This window comes from Nothoprocta perdicaria, unplaced genomic scaffold (assembly GCF_003342845.1).
Source record: "Nothoprocta perdicaria isolate Ctin4 unplaced genomic scaffold, notPer1 scaffold_67, whole genome shotgun sequence".
NCBI classification, from domain to species: domain Eukaryota; kingdom Metazoa; phylum Chordata; class Aves; order Tinamiformes; family Tinamidae; genus Nothoprocta; species Nothoprocta perdicaria.
This window is the reverse complement of record NW_020455943.1, coordinates 3,236,589-3,250,813: the sequence shown is the minus strand read 5'-3', so window position 1 is coordinate 3,250,813 and position 14,225 is coordinate 3,236,589.

Sequence of the window (14,225 nt, the reverse complement as noted above, 5' to 3'; positions counted from 1 at the left end):
AGATGGCACAAAATAGATCTATAGAAGCATAAAAGGGTAACTGATATTACTGAAATTATAAAGCCAGTATTTGATGAATTAACTGGATTTAACTCCTCCCCTCCCCCCCCCCCCCAAAAAAAAAAATTGTCTACTTCTAGATATCACTTTTGGGGGATTAGTTTAATATTACTTTGGAGAGCATAGGAGACCTCTGGAGTCTCCTTAAGAGAGCTGTAGACATGAGCTGTGAAGGTATGGGCAGTATCAGCTAAGGCTGGAAAACATGCTGGAACTATGTTTAATAGGATATTTCTTTTCTTTCCCGAAAGCTAAGCAAATAGCTTCCATTTTAGTGTGTAAAGAGTGAGGAGATAGTTCTGTTTGTAGAAAACCAGGCAAATTGTTGAGAGAGATCTGGGAAAGGCCTGTGGCACAAGCAAGAAGTGATGCTCACTGGAAGAAGTTGCCAAGGAAATCAATTCATTTTCCCCCTCGTGTCATGTTAAAATTATGCAGTGTCCATATGCTCTGCACATCCCTTGCCTTTCCATAAAGATCAGTCTAGTGATATGAGGACACCTTGCAGTCCCCTATTCTGCTTACTTAGTGATCAGTAGTACCAGCTTGCATGCTTTCTGCCAACAGTATTTATTGATTAGCATGCAAACGTTGCAGGAAGTCACAGCTTACACATTTAATTAAAATTGATTACTACTTCAAGAGCTGGCTTGACAACAACAACAAAACACCTAAAAGACCCAAACTACGTGACTTTCAGCATGAGCAAGGCTACCTCTATGAACAGAAGGGAGGAAAAAAAAAAAAAAGTTTCCTGTAAGACAGTGCTGGAGGGTTTTATTTTTCTTCTCAGCTTATCAGTCTTGAACCTCTAAAGCTAGGCTAAGAGAATGTGTTTATTTTTCTTGTAGAACTTCAAACCTCCTGTACTAAATAAACACTAAACTTGAGGCCCCTTCACACGGTTAACTTTTTGCCTTAAGTATCAGCAGACTAGTATGAAAGATCTCCATTCCTGTCCTGATAACAGTGATAGATGTAAGAGACCCTAAAGAAATGTCTATTATCTATCTACCCCTTTTTGTCAAAGAAACAGAATGCCCCTGGTCAGTTCTGGAAGTGAAGAACAAAGCAAAAAGCAATTAACTATTCATTAGTTGTGCTTGAAAAAATAATTTGCAGTTTTTGATAGAAGAAAAATGTATTTAAAAACGGTGCTCAGAATACAAGATTAGTTGCCATATATCATTTTAATAGTTTTGGGTGAGGGAACTGAGGACTATAAACTTTCCTGTTTCTTGTGTGTGTCTGTATGCATATGGTTATTTTATAGAAAGATTTATTGCTATGTAATCTTCTGTGAATCACCATAGACTTATGAAAATAAAATTAAATAAATGAAAAAGTTTACCAGAAAGGCAGTGGAGTGAGGAACACTGGCTATTGAGTACATGATAATTTGAAGATTTACCAGGAAATAGGTTTAGTGTGTCTTAAATTCCTTGCAATTGTTCATAGTTTGTTTCATACCCTCAGTAGCATAATTTTGAAGGAAGGAAAACAAACGAACAAAACCACTCACATCTAGTCACATAATGTTTAAGCTAACAACCCTAGTTAAACTTAATAACAAGACGACCACTGAATGCCATTTATCATTTTTTTTTCTCCATCCTCACTGTACCATAAGCCACTTGGTGACTTAAGCCTGTTGGTGTTCAACATAACTGCGGAGTTTATTCCTAACATCCATTTTATTTCAGTTCAAGAAGAGTTTTTCAACACTGAACAGCAACATCTGTTTAACTTCATCAAAGAATTTCCACTTCATGCATCTCAAAGGAGCAAAATGACAGGAAAATAAATATTACATTAAGAGGGACCAATCAAATGATAAGTAGCTGTGCTGAACTCAAAGCCAGCAGTGTTTCTAAAGGAAATGTCCCCCAGAAGCCATTTGCTACTGTCTGGTGTATGTTTAACTGCTGCTCCTTTAGGATTGGATTATTTCTTTATCTCAGCTAAATGCATTATATCATGGGTAGCCATTAAAGAAACTGGATTATTTCATGAAAATGATATAGGATATCTGATTTTCACGGATTAGGTGAGACCACACGTTTTGAATTTAAAGAGCTAATAGCTTATATAGTGCTATATAAGATAGAAGGCTGATAGAAGGCAAACATGCAAAGACTTGTTTAGATGAAGGGTATAGATGGTATTTGCACTCTAAGCACTTTCCATCACCTCAGCTGGACATTACTGCTTTTCCATTGGGATGAGGGAAAGTAAAACTAAAGATATCTCATCTGAGGTAACTTTACAGGAACTGTCTGCTGGGTTGCAATGTGGAGGATCTCTGCCCCATAGTGACAGGGTCTGGACTGGAAGAAGAACAGCACTGTAGGTCATGCACGTGTAGCAAGTGATTTAGAGGCCTCTACATTTGTTGTAAGCTGTGCAAGTCATTACCTGGCAGGATTTCTTGACTATCACAATCCATCACTTTCCCCTTTCCGTGCAATTTCTGCAATCCACTTTAAGCATAACAGTGAAGCCAAACTTCTGCCTCTAAGCTGGGGTAAGCCAGCAGAGCTACACATGTATGTCTCCACTGGAGACATACAGGTGTGAGCATGGATGTTGTTCCAGCTCTGTTGGACTGCGTTTGGGTAATTCTTTCCAGTTTTGGAAGAGATCTCCTTCAAGGCCCTGGCGTGAGTTACCGCGGTGGATCTGACTTCACATGGGAGAGATGCTTTGTTTTGCATTGCTTGAGGACATTTTGCCAAATATTCTGACACAGTATAGTTTTACAGTCCCTTCTAATGCATATTTATCTGACATTTGGTAATTGGAGAGGAGAGAAAGCTTTAGAACGCTCAAAGGTTTAAACAGCTTCAGCAGAGTGAAAAAGGAGGAGCACATAAATATTTTTGGAAGCCTTTGTGCTTTCTGACGCTCTATACTTATAGGAAATATTACTTTGGGGAATCTGGGATATTGCATTAACACAGTCTTAAGTCAGTTAGGCAGTATTGCAGCCTTACCTGAGGAACTTGCTCTGAAAGTGAAATTAAATCCTCTTCTGTTTGAGAACTTAAGTATATCATGGAGATCTGTCATTTTCATTTCCCAGATATTTCTAAGAAAATCAGTGGCGTTCCTTGGTCACAGAAGGTTGACTTCTTGGTGCCTTCAGCTTTTAGGAGTAGTTAAATCCAAAGCTTTATGCAGGTATTCCAGCAGTAGTCATTGCTGAATAAAGGTTTTCCAGTGAAGGAGAGCAACTTCTCTAGTCACAGAGAGCTGTAGTGGACACTTTAATAGAGCTTTTATTAATCTGGGCAGCACAAAGAAACTGTAACTACAACAGATGTATGAATCCCCTTGGATATTGTGACATGCACACAACGTTGCACTAATAAATTGGGTATGGGAATAAGATGTAGAGAGGCCACAGCTTAGATTTTTGGAGGTGATGGCTTTGGAGGCAAGAAGAGGGGGAAAGACATGAACACTATTCACATACATAGAAGCAATGTGCTAAGGAGGAACTAAATTCACCTTATTTTCTATCCTGCTTTCTCTACTGGCCACTTGAGCCAGTGGGTATGATTTGAGAGATCCTGGCATCTTCGCCTGAAAGTGAGCTGCCTTTTCCTATTCTCTCATTGCTGGCTGTATTTGTGTGCCCTGCCTCACAGGAGAGATGAGAGATCCTGCTGTGTTTTGGATCCTTTAAAAGATTTACTTCATATTTAGATATTTTCAAGGTGTTCCGTTACTTTTCCAACGTCCTCATAATTCAATTCCTCTTTAGCTTTGCATATGGCTAATTAGTTTTTTGATAATACCTATACACCTATAGAAAAGGCTGAGTATGTATCTTCTGGATTGATCTTTAACTTTTTTTTTTTTTTTTCCCCCAAAGACTGCTCCAGTTCTTTAATCATTTGCCAGAGGATATTTTAGGCCAGTTTCCATGCCAGTTTTTAATAACACTCTGTAATATTCTCTGCTTCTGACAGCAAATATGTCTATCTTTATTAGTCACGAAGAGGTTAGATGCATCATAGCAATTAATTGCTACTAGTGTATGTATCATGCACCTCATGTCTTGTTGATGTACAGTGAGCAAATCTATCAGCCTGCATATTCAACTTTATAATTTTAGGAAGTACTGGCAGGTACTTGTCCAGTCTGCTGCGGTTTGTTGATTCTGTTCATTTTCCTAAGCCTAGGAGTTTTCACAGTATTTTTCGTCCACCAGGATTTTGTCCCTGCTCTGCACATCCCATTTCTGTGGCTTCATTTAATACCTGTTAGCTCTCTTTTGAAATGCCAGCACTGTAATGTTATTTTATGCTATTTTCTGACCTTATACTGGGAAAACTTACTAATCTGCTGCTTAGTAAACCTTGCCAGCTGCAGGTTTACTGCAATTTCAAATCTTGTTAAACCTTGCTACTTTACCTTCCCTCTGGACTCTTTTGGCTTGTTGTTGACCACTTCTTTAAAAGGTTCTAGTTTCTTTCCTACTGTTCCTTCTCAACTCTGTGACATCAGTCTTCATTATTTTTCTTGTTGCTGGTGTATTTCTAGGTATATTTGGATGTGGTTTTAAAGGTGATGAATTCAGCTATGTTGGCAATTCACATCTGAAAATTTCTTAGCAGCTTTAGCCAAGTGCTTGCTTGTGTTTAGTTGTCATGTTGTCCTTCAGTTTCCACTGTGATATGTAGTAGCTCCTCAGAGTAGGTACTCTACTCGGGGGCAAAACCAGTGTTTCTGTCAATTCATGAGCATGCCCATGATGTATAGAGCATACACAAGGTCCCTGAGATTTTTTTTTTTTTAGTTTGTTTGTTTTGTTTCTTCTCTTTGTGCAATTGTTTCAGATTCCCAATTGATAAGCACTTTATTTGAAGTGTTCTTCCTCAACAGCAGTCTCCCTGCTTTTTATTCATACACATTTTGTGTATGTAGAAGCCAAGTAAATTCCAATATTGGTGGCAGTTTATTGCATTCAATGCTATTGAATATTAGTCTTTTCTGCCCACATAAGGTTTTGGAAGCCTTATAGCTTTCATAGCTTATGAAATACTGTGTGGAATACATATCACAATAGGAATCCTGTTCTGAGTTCTGCTTTGGGTAGGACTTAGCATTTAGTGTCAGAGAGGGACACAAGAAAGGAAAGAATCTCTCAACGTGCAGTATATAATTTGTGGTAAAGACTCGATTTTCCAGGCATTTTCAAGTAAGCCCTAGCTTTATGTGTGGGGGTAACATTGGTTTAGGGGAGATTTAAAAGCATTCATCCACTTTAGGATGGATTGACCCTGTATTGATAGTGTGTACGTGAGGAGCAGAGTCATAGGAACAGCCTCTGCTTCACGAGGTTGGGCCATAGATGGCTGAGTCAGACTGGCTGATGCAGCAGATCCCAGGCAAGCAAGAAGGGCTACAACAGAACTCTTTATGGTGGTTGTGCTTTGGTCGTTTGTCCTCCTCATCCTAGGAGGACATAATTCCCTGACAGACTTGCATGGCGTGATGCATTGTCTTGGGAACAGCACAGCCTTTTATGGACACTGTCATGATGGGGATAACAGAGCTGTCACGTCTCTGCTGGTTAGGTTTGCAACCTCTCTGCGTTTTCCTTGGGGCTACTCTACTGGGTGGACCTGATAAGGTAACCTTTGTAGATAAGGTATTCTGTGCATAACATTAGCTGCTTCCAAACAGCACAGACCTTGGACTATTTTTAGGAATAACTTTGTTTTGAATTACTTCACATGGCCATAAGGGTCTGTCATCTCCCTGTCCTCCCCCAGCTTTGTGGCAGCCACTGTGGTGTATGTTCAGCTACAGCCTGGGGCCGTAGTGGACTAGCACTCAGCTTGGGCACAGCAGGAACATGCAATCAGGATTTGTTCCTCAAACATCTTGTTGAATGACTTCTGTATACAGAAACTATTGCTTTCTGGATTTAATGATATATACTGATATCTAATGCTAACACCAAATATCAGATCCTGCTGTTGGCTTTTTCTTCTAATCTCTGTAATGTTTTTCATACTGGTCTTTTGGACTGATACTGCTTGAATAACTAAAGACTTGCATAGACACAGTCTGATTAGCCTCTGTGGCCTTTGGGACCTTCCAGGTTATTTTATCTTGAACTGTTCTGTGTTTTTTCCTTCCCTGCCCTACCATTATTGTTCATAGTTTAGTGTTAATCCAACTCCCTATCAGTTTACTTTTCACACTTTCACAAGAAAAGCTAGTGAATTTTAGGACAGAACAGAGGCAGGCAAGGAAACTAGGAGGAAAACCAAGAACTTCATAAAACTTTGATCATTTTATCCTGTTAGCTCCTCATGACTTCCTATTTTTCCCCAGATACCTTCTTAGGTTGATGGCTGCTTTAGGCCGGGAGAGGGGACCATCAGGCAAGAGCTCTTAGTCCTCCTATTACCGTATGTGTATTTGAGTTGAATAAGGGCTCTTGTTGGGCCTTATGTAACCTGTGTGATGTCACTTGGCAAGCAAAGAGCTGAGCTCTGCTTTCCGATTCTCTTCAGTTGGGTCCCACGCTTTGTCGGTGTTCATCACCCTTCCTTTCATTACTGTCCAAGTCCATAGCTTAATTCCCTATTGCAGTATTTCTAGTTTAGTCTTGACTTTGTTTTCCCCTATGTGCATGAATCAATGGCTTTGTAGACGCTTTGAGGCTCTTGCTAGAGTTGTCTTAAAGCTTGAATGCTTATCCTTGTTACAACTGGATACATTTTTAGTTGTAAATAAACTGAGCTATCTGCTTGTGCCCCCACATATGTGCTATGTCCTATGTGTATAGGGTACAATGCTGCGCCCCATATCTGCTCCAGCACAGCCTTTTGTTGCTGATAGCTTTTAAAAGATTTAGGCACTAATCTGCCTCCTGGCAATTGCCTGGGCCCCTGGGAAAGCCTTTTGAAAGCAGCAGATTTGGAACATGTCTTCGTCTTATCCTCTCGTACTTCACTTCCCAGCTGTAACTTTTGCCTGGGTTTTCCTTTGAAGTATGTGAACCTGAATGTTCTGCAGATTTCTGGGTTTTGGATTCTTTTTTGTTTTTTTCTTCCTTTATCACCAAGATGATTCATACAGATGAATATATAAACAAGAACTGACCGAATATAAACTAACATTAACTACTGGCTTTCTTACTAGAAATTTTTAAGGATCGGGGGCTGTTTGTAATAGAAAAAAAAGCTTTGTTCTTGTTCCTATTTTCTTTTTTTTAAGTAATACAGAGAAGTTTTGCTCACATAAAAATTAGTTCTAGCATAATTATAGTTTTTAAATAGATAAGATTCAATTCTAGTAAGCTTTCATCCAATTTTTTTTTGCAATCACTAGCTTTGACCTCTACCTATCAGCAGGTAAATTACCTTTACCAATATTAAGAAATTAAAGAGAATCCTAGATCCTTCAGGAGGAGAAGCAAAACTTGCAGAAACTCACTCCCGAGTGCTTCTTTTGACACAGGCTGCAGCTCACGAGGTCGGGGAACTTTTGCAGTCGCTGAGTATTTCAGCTGCAGCAGGGGCTGGCCCTGATCCATGTGCTGAAAGATCTTGCAGATGTGATCCGTGCAGGGCTGTTGTTCTAGGCAGCCGACGCAAAGCAGGAAATGACCTGAATGGAGCAGGCTGTTAACGAAGAGAGATGCAAGTTGGTCGTACCTCGCAGTGACAGCGAGGATGTGTCCTTTGCAAAGTTAGCCTTGTGTTGCTTGCGCTTTGCAGATCATCACACCTGGAGTTTGTCTGTCATGCAGAGGAGTCCATGCAAAAGCCTTTGCACATGCTGTAAGTGCAACGCGAGGCCGGTCCGGGAAGCTGGATGAGGACGTGGTGATTCCGTCGTGGGCAGAGGAGTCTTTCTGCAGGCTGGGATACTGCTGTCAAATGCTTGATGGCTTGTTGGCATGCATTACATTTTACTCGTAGTGAAAGTTGTGCTATGATACTACTAGTGTTTGGCTGTCTAAGCTTGACATAATGGTTTTGCAGGCTCTGAAGAAGTTGTTGCATGTGTGCATGTATAAATGCCTCAGAATGGAAGTCGGGAAATGCAATTTATGTGCAACAATATACATATATTATATGGATTAAAACACAGGCAGGTCTAATCAATATAAAAATAGGTAAGGTTGTTGTTTTACTGTCAAGTACATAGAGGTCCTTCAGATAATTTATGTTAACGAATGCAGCTTGCGCTTTTTTGTCAACAGGACTGGACTGTAACATACCTGATGTGCAATAATTAGATAAACGTGCTAAAATCTGGAACACAGTTCCTTTCTGACAGAAAGAGTATAGCAAAATGAAGACTGTGTTCCTGCAAAATAGGTGTACGTCTCTGAGTGATAGATTATTGAGAAATTCAGCAGAAAAAATAATACAGCATAACACAGTTCTCTGCAGGGGGCCTTGCATCCTCTGAGAGGTAGCCCTGAGCTGGGTTACGTGCTAATGCTCATTGGGGAATGGGCCAGAAGTGTTTATATGTCACAGTGTAAATACAAAACATGTTTTATGTGGGCGGTTATGTGGGCAATACTTTGAAATACTTGTTTTAAAACACATTGAATTAAAATGTAGTTTTGCTATATTCTTCTACACGCTTTTGAATTTTCAGCTTAAACAGAGCTTCTTCCTTTGCAATCAATTTATAGCAGTATCTCTAAAACACCTACTGAGCTGGTGGACTTCTGTAGTGTTTAGAGTGCAGTACAGATATTCCTTCTTACCTTTGCTCATCAATGTTTTCTTAATAAGAAAAGCTACTAGTAATGTGAGGAACAAGGCCATAGAAGTGGTGAGCTGATGTGTATAAACTGATGATAGTTGCTATGATTTATATAGATTGTGGGACTGGACTTTTGGGGCTGGTACAGTCTCTTGTGCAATCTGTTTCACTCTGTCATGCTGCAGTATTTAAACTGATCCAGCTGCATGGTTTACATATACATTAAGTTTACTTTTTCTTTCCCTACAGGAAAGAAAGGTGGTCTAAATTAAAAGTTAAATTGTCCTTTTAAAATATATTCTAGCTAAAAGTTTTTCATATTTACTTGCAAAATAGGAAGCCTAGCTGAGTTTTTTTCCTGCCAAGCAGGTAGTGTAAGTTTTATGACTTTTGATTCAAAAGTTCAGCATAAACTAGGTTTTTCATGCTCCAATTATGGAAATTAAATGGAAGTTTTAAAAGAAACTTCAATACTCAGCCACACTTTCCTTATTCCAGCCCTGTTGGTGCTTCAAGATTTCAATAATTGTTTTTTTTTCTAGAAATGCCATCTTCATACCTGCTGTAAAGTACATTAAAGTACATACCATACCGCATGCATGCTCGCATACAGTTTTCTCTTACTGTGAGACTTTGCTAGCTGAAGTGCGTCTGTCTGGTCGTTAGCTTTGTGTACCTGTTGCTGTTGTGCCTCTGTTCCTGAATTTAATTGATCTCCTGAGATGCAAGGCCCCACAAGGCCAGGGATACAAATGCTCTTGCCTATAGTGTGTAGTTTTAGAAAGATGGCAGCTAACTACTGTTATGTCTTGTTAAATAGCTTGAGGAAATGTATCCTATGTGACTTCAACTCAGAAGCCTTACTGATATGGTTTCTCTTTTATGAGCACAATAGAAATATGCTGTGAAGAGAGCAGTGAATAAAATATTTTTACTTTATAACTTTTATTTGACATTCATTTTTATTGACTTGTTTTATGCACTTACTGCAGGGAAGTATGTTGCAGTCCAAATGCTTTATGAGCCATGTTAAACAGTATTGTTTGTCCAGAATCCTTATGTAGTCTTCATTCATCCATGTCTTTTATTTTTCTTGGCTGAGTTTGTTCTTTTTTCTTTTTTTTTCTACTCTCCTATTTACACTATCAGATGAGCAGCCCCAAACTCTTAACATGATTGGAGTCCATCTTGGCAAATTTCTTCCAACTATATGAAAGAAATAACATACTTGCATCTTTTGTACCTTGTGGGATTTCATCCACATCAAGGAGGCCTGCATGTCACCATAGTTTCATGTCTCTGATGTTCAAAGGAAAGTGCAGTTAATCAGATCCCAAACTTCCGACTTCTACTCTGTTTGATTTCCACCAGTAGTCTTGGTTATATCATTCCAGTGGCATGATGCTTCTTACAGCATGTTTTTCCCAATATTCAGGAACCACAGTGACAAGGGAGTTCACAGCACATGAACTTTCACTAGCATTGCCCAAACTAGAAGGCAAATAAGGGAAAATATTTCTTACTGGAATTGGAACTGAGAGGGTTGAATAAAGTAGTAACTTGACAAAATTGGTTGAATAAAGTAACTTGACAAAACCAAACTGTTTCTTGATAAAAAAAAAAAAAAAAGACAATTTTGGGTATGAAGTGATTTAAGAAGTCAGTACCTGCTTGGGCAGTAAATGTGGCCGAACACTTGAGATGCTGGAGCAGCACAAAGCTGTCAGCGTAGATCAGAGAGGCAGATTGCAGAATATTGTTACTTCTCCCAAGTATTACAGAAGTTTCTTAGCTTTTTACACTGTTTTTTGGAATACTAACATGAGCGTTTTGAAATAAGTAATGGTATTTTTTTCTCATGCCGATTTTCCTCTTTCAGAGCATTGGCTTTGTGTTCTAGAACATCTGATTTAGTCATTTCATTTTTATTAATTTACATCTAACACATTATTCCACATATGCATAATGAGACATCAGAAATTCCTGGAGTGATTGGAGGGTTAAGCCACGGTTCACATAAACAAACAGGCTGCCTCTACAGTCTTATGGCTATAAGTCATTTTGCCAGTTCTCTTATCTACCATCTGAACTCTCTAGCTCTTTATAGCCTATGTTGTCTGAACAAGGGCTGGTATTCATGGCCAGAAATTGAAGCTGACAGAAATTGTAAGGAAGAGCAACACAAACCAGGGTAAGTCCCTGTAATTTGCTGTATTTGACAAAACTATGTTTGAAAGAAGTATTTTGCAGCACGATGATGAGGATGATAAATGACTGCTGCATTGTAGTGCATATTCTTGAACCGATACGTTACTGGGAATTTGTATCCTCAGGCCAAGCTATGCTAAGGAGAACAAAATTGCTGAATGGATGTGCTCCAGATAGTTAAGTCTTCTCCTAAGTAACTTGAAGGACTAGTAAAATTGCTGACAAAAAGTGATAAAGTTAACTGCTGTGTCTTGGTGTTTGCATTGGATGGGTGTGTCTACAAGTTATTTCCAAAATTGTCTGAAGGTGGGATTAATTACTGTTGTTATATTAACTGATTTCATCATGGAAAAGCTAATGATACGAATTCACAGCCAAGTCACTTGGAGTCATTACTGCAAACAAAAAATTACTAATATTAGAAGCTGCAATGAATAATGATGTAGGACTCTTGGAACCAAGCAATAGTCCATCTGACTGAGATATATGTGTGTCTGTATATATTTTAAACTCCTTTAAACACTGAGACATAGTTGATGTGAGGTCACTTTTATTGGCAAGCATTAGCTGACAATTTTTTCACTCCATCACAGTTTTTAACAGTATTTTTATTAATGTTACCAGGTTTGGTATACTTCTAGTATAGCTAAAGAACACTGTAACTTGGAAAAGTATCTATCTGTATGATTTCAGCATACACCCAATGATCCAAGTCCATTTGGAAAAAGCAGCTTCATTTATCAAGCCCCATTTATCAACTGAACCCCTCAGTGTTAAGCTGGACAGATTTTCCTGTGTTACTGCTATTAGATTTCAAGCTAAAAGGTCTGCAGTAACTTGAAAGAAGAAAATTTTCTGCCCATACTGAGAAAATCAATTACCAGGTCTGTTGGCAACCGAGGACATGCTCCTCAGGGTAACAGGAGTGTGTCTATTGCTGTGGCTGCCAGCTCTGAAGATGAATTAGACATAGTTCAATGTTGCTCAAAATCAGCTTGTGATGTTTGCATAATGCTTTTTTGAGAAAAGGTTTTTTTTTTCCCCTGTTGCTATAAAGTATATTGAAAAATACTCTTTGCTTATAAATAAAACAATAACAAAAGTGTTAATTGTATGACAGCTATTTTCTTGTTTGCTGCTTTAATAAAAGTGTAAGAATTTAATTATAAATTTTATAGATTTTTTTTTTTCTCCAATGATTAGGCCTTTGAATCACAGGGTGAAAACTTGACTACAGCAGCTCTTTTTCATGCAGTGCCCTCAGCGACACTCCAGAGTGGGCAGCCCACAACAGAAAATCTGCTCCTTGCTTGTGGCTTGGTGGGTATTCATTGAACTCCTTCAGCTGAGCACTTTCCCCCGTTACAAAAGGAGACCATATGTCTATCACATCAAATTTAATTTTTACTAGAAGAAAATATTAGTAGAGAAATCCAGTGTTTGCTCCTTTAGGAAGTGCTGGCACATACAAAAGTTTAATAATGTAAGCACTGTCAGGGATAATAAATACATTAACACTTCTTCATTGTCAATAACAAAACATACCTGCTCAGGCAGATCACTGCCTGTGAGCCCCAGAGGGCTCTTCCTGGGAGAATTCAGTATATTAAGTGTGGATAGACTTATACTTGTTGCCACTTTTTTTCCATTAAACGTGCATATCTGCTTTCTCTTTACTTCCTTCGTGTTTCATAGGGGTAAAGACCAAAAATGGTATTGACTTCAGGAAACTTCAAGAATAAAAAAATCTCTGTTGGAAACGTGTACCTTAAAAACATCTTCCGTATTGTGTCATACATATGCCTATTTCATGTAAAGGAATACATTGAAAAGAGATTTCCCACTTAGGCAGAGATTTTTTTAACAGATACCTGAGTTAATTATCAAAGTGTTTGAACGCTGGCTGAACATAGCTTTAGCATCATTTTGCATGATGGCAAAGTAATTTCCAGCAAGCTTTGCCCTTTTTTCTTTGTATGCTTTCTGCATGCAGCAATTACTGAACTTCAGAGTAGTTTCTTCCTTTCTCTAAGAAAATACTAGAATAGTTCTAGAAGTTACGAATATTTTTCTTCTTTATTGAGGTTATTCTATCTTTTTTTTTATTATTTTTCCCACTAATCAACAGGCTGATTTGGAGAATAAAACACATACTTAGGTGCTGCTACAGAACAGAAGGATAGATCTTACTATTAACTAATATTAATTATATTAGTTGTTTGAAATTGAAGTTATTGCCCTGTTTTGTGCTGGCAGAACCAAAAGATAGCTTGCAATTCAAGGTACAGAAAAATATTGAAGTACAATGAATGCCATCAACACAGGCAATATCTTTTTATTTTTGCTTTACTAGGGCAAAGAGTTTTAAAGGTGTTAAAAAAGGTGGAAAAACTCTTCTGATACAAAAAGAAAAGAGAAAGTAGCATAGCATCTATACAGAATAACAACAAATTTGATATAAAACAAATAATTGTAGAAGGATTATAAAGTAAAGGAATAAAAATGACTTTGAAAGACTTGGATATCCTTTGCATTTATACTGATACAGTGAATATTTTGAGATGAATGAGAGAAAGGAGACTTAGAGGAACTCTTTCCCCCACTTTTTGGTTGTTTTTTTTTTCTAAAGTAGGAATTAATTCCAGATATATTCCCTTAGGTTTATATTACATGGGAAAAGTAGAGAAATAGCAAAGGTATTTGGTATATGGGCTATAAACGGAAGGCAGGTAGGTGAGTGTGAGGCTTTGGTCTGAGGCCTTGGTCTGAAAAGAGTGGCAGCAAGGCCCATGTCCTAGAGGTAGGAGAGAAGGAGTCTGCACTAGTTTTGGCATATATTTTTGATGCTTTTAGAGTTGCAAGAGCTGACACTCTTGCAAATTGAATTTGAGGAAACAGAAGGCTTTTGTTTATATTTTCATAGAATGATAGAATCATAGAATCATAGAATGCCGAAGGTTGGAAGGGACCTCAGAGGTCATCGAGTCCAACCCCCCTGCTCACGCAGGGTCACCTAGAGCACGTGGCACAGGGCTGCATCCAAGCGGGTTTTAAAGATCTCCAAAGAAGGAGACTCCACAACCTCTCTGGGCAGCCTGTTCCAGTGCTTTGTCACCCTCACAGTGAAGAAATGCTTCCTTAAGTTCCTGTGGAACTTCCGATGCTTCAGTTTGAAACCATTTCCTCGAGTCCTGTCACTGGCCACCACT